This window comes from Myotis brandtii, unplaced genomic scaffold (genome assembly GCF_000412655.1).
Source record: "Myotis brandtii unplaced genomic scaffold, ASM41265v1 scaffold77, whole genome shotgun sequence".
Classification (NCBI taxonomy): domain Eukaryota; kingdom Metazoa; phylum Chordata; class Mammalia; order Chiroptera; family Vespertilionidae; genus Myotis; species Myotis brandtii.
The window spans coordinates 3,562,315-3,565,136 of record NW_005371082.1 but is presented as its reverse complement, the minus strand read 5'-3'; the positions used below and the strand labels follow the sequence as shown (position 1 = coordinate 3,565,136).

Here is a 2,822-nt window from a genome sequence, read left to right as displayed (position 1 = left end):
GGGGGGGGGGGGTGGGGGCATGTGCAGGGGGGTAGGGGAGGCCAGGGGAAGTTCAAGGAGAAAAAAAAAGGAGACATATTTACTACTATTTGTAATACTTTAAACACACACACACACACACACACACACAAATGCCTTTGTCAAATTTTGTGAAGTACAGTGAGTGGCTATAGAGTCAAGCCTCAGACTGACCTGTGGCAGGGCCACAAACAAGTCCTAGCTTGGAGGGTGGAGCCCTCCTAGCATAATTAAGCTTGACCTTATAGTCTCCCTTGTTCCTAGGTAGCTAATGGGCTGTGGGAGGTGCAGCAAGTGCTGCCAAAACAGGGCTTGAGTAACAAAATAAATTTGAAACTCACAAGAATATTGTAAACATGTTGACCACTCCCCTAGTTTTGCTTTGTGTGCTCTGACTACAAAATAAAGCTTCAGCTGTCAGGCTTGGTCACTGTGTCCTCATCCAGGAACAAGTGAACCTACCTAGCCCCAACTGTATTCTCTTTGTGTTCTTTAAACCCTTCACTGCCCCTCCTCAGGTTCATCCCTGGCCATGCTGGACACGGATCAGTGAAGGTGTTAACATCATAGATATTTTTACGCTTAAAAATGTCAAATTTCGTGCCAAAAAAAGAGCATTTGTGGGAATTTTTAATTCATTGCTTTATTTTGAAAAAAAGTGCTGCTGAAAGTTATTATATACTTCAGGAAGCTTATGGTGAACATGCTCCATCTAAAGATACTTGTGAACGCTGGTTTAAATGCTTTAAAATTGATGATTTCGATGTGAAAGAAAAGAATGTCCAGGTCAACCGAAAAAGTGTGGAGACTGATAATTACAAGCATTATTGGATGAAGATATATGCCAAACTCAAAAATAACTTGCAGAAAGATTAAACGTTGCTCAGCAAACAATTTCTGATCATTTACAAGCAATGGGAAAGATTTTAAAAGAGGGAAAATGGGTGCCACATCAATCGAACAAAATACAAATGGAAAACCGAAAAGTCATCAGTAAAATGTTGTTTCAACGGCACAAAAGAAAGTCTTTTTTGCATTGAATTGTGACTGGCAATGAAAAGTGGATTTATTTTTGAGAATCCCTGCACAAAATAATCATGGGTTGATCCAGATCAACCAGCAACATTGACTGCAAGGCCAAATTGCTTCAGAAAGAAGACAATGCTCTGCTTTTGGTTGGGTCAGGAAGGTGTGGTGTATTATGAGCTTCTAACACCAGGTGAAACCTTTAATACTGATCGCTACTGACAACAAATAACCAATTTGAATCACTCTTTGATTGTAAAATGACCAGAATGGGCCAGAAGACACCACAAAGTAATTTTGCTTCATGATAATGCACCACCACATACTTCAAAACCAGTTAGACACGTTAAAAGATCTTGCCTGGGAAGTATTAACCCACCCGCCATATTCACCAGACCTTGCTCATTCAGGTTACCACTTGTTCCAATAGATGGCACACCCACTTTCTGACCAGCACTTCAAAACGTAAGAAGAAGTGGAAAATTAGGTCTCTGAATGGTTTGCCTCAAAGCAAGAAAAGTTCTATTGGGATGGTATCCACAAATTACCTGAAAGATGGGGAAAATGTGTAGCTAGAAATGGACATAACTTTGAATAAAGCACTTTTGATGTTTCTCTTGAAATTATCACGTTTTCTTTGATTACAAAATCCGCATTATTAACTGGTACAGCTAGTAAATTCTTGAAGACTTGTATTCCTTATTTATAAAATAGTGAAAATAATATAAAATTCAGAGATATTATGATGATTAAATAAAATAATGAATGGAAAGCACAGTGCTTAGAAAGAGGTAGTAAGAACACAAGTACTTAGAAAGAAGTAGTAAGTTCCTATCATATCTCAGTGAATGGCACTACTATTCATAAAGTAATCATAGCTAAAATTTGTTATTTATTTGTAAACATTGTTTCTTTACTCCTTATATCCAACTGGTGGCTAAATATTGATTCCAGCTCTAAAATATTTCCCAAATCTGCCCTTTACTCTTCATTTCTACTGCTTAACCTACTGCAAATCTCTTAACTGGATCTCTAATATTTTCTAATCTAGCCTTAGCAATGTGCCAGCTTCCAGACTCTCCTAAATCCACCCTGTCATCTGATAGCAATGCTCTGATGGATGTCAGCTCCCATCTCCAGCTTCCCCTCATGCCACTGCTCCATAAACTCCACTGAAGCTCCCTGCATTCTCTAAGTTGAGGCAATTGGATAAACACATGAGACAAAGTCAAATTCTGTCACATAACATCACCTTTGCTAGGACCAAGACAAGTAGAGCCATGTGGCACAGTGGGAAATCATGGACTTTGGCATTAAATAAATTGCAGTTCCACTTCTGGCTCAGTTACTTCACTGTTTTTGTAATTTGGAGTAAGTAATTCAGACTCTCAAAGTCTGTTTCCAGATTTTTAAAACAGGGATAAATAATACATATATTTAGTGTTGTTATAAGGAACTAGAGGCCTGGTGCACAAAAATTTGTGCACTTGGGGGTGTCCCTCAGCCCAGCCTGTGCCCTCTCACAGTCTGGGGACCCTCGGGGGATGAACACCTGCTGGCTTAGGCCCGCTCCCTGGGGGACTGGGCCTAGGCTGGCAGTCAGACATCCCTCTGGCAGCCCGGGAGCCCTCAGGGAATGTACCGGATTGTGAGAGGGATGTCCGACTGCTGGTTTATTAGGCCTAAACCAGCAGTCAGACATCCCCGGAGGGGTCCTGGATTGGAGAGGGTGCAGGCTGGGCTGAGAGGACTGCCCCTCATAGACGAATTTCATGCAC

The 2,822-nt window shown here is 41.0% G+C and overlaps 1 protein-coding gene and 1 long non-coding RNA gene across 6 annotated transcripts in view; both read right to left on the bottom strand.

Moving 5' to 3' along the window:
• LOC106724232 overlaps positions 1-1,544 on the bottom strand; it is a 14,957-nt gene extending 13,413 nt beyond the window's left edge. The window contains exon 1 of the long non-coding RNA XR_001359973.1: positions 1,424-1,544. This is a non-coding gene — a long non-coding RNA (uncharacterized LOC106724232). The remainder of the gene's footprint in view (positions 1-1,423) is intronic.
• Positions 1-2,822, bottom strand: part of NBEA (neurobeachin) — a 776,030-nt gene that overhangs the window by 222,909 nt on the left and 550,299 nt on the right. The gene's annotated exons all lie outside the window — the stretch shown is intronic.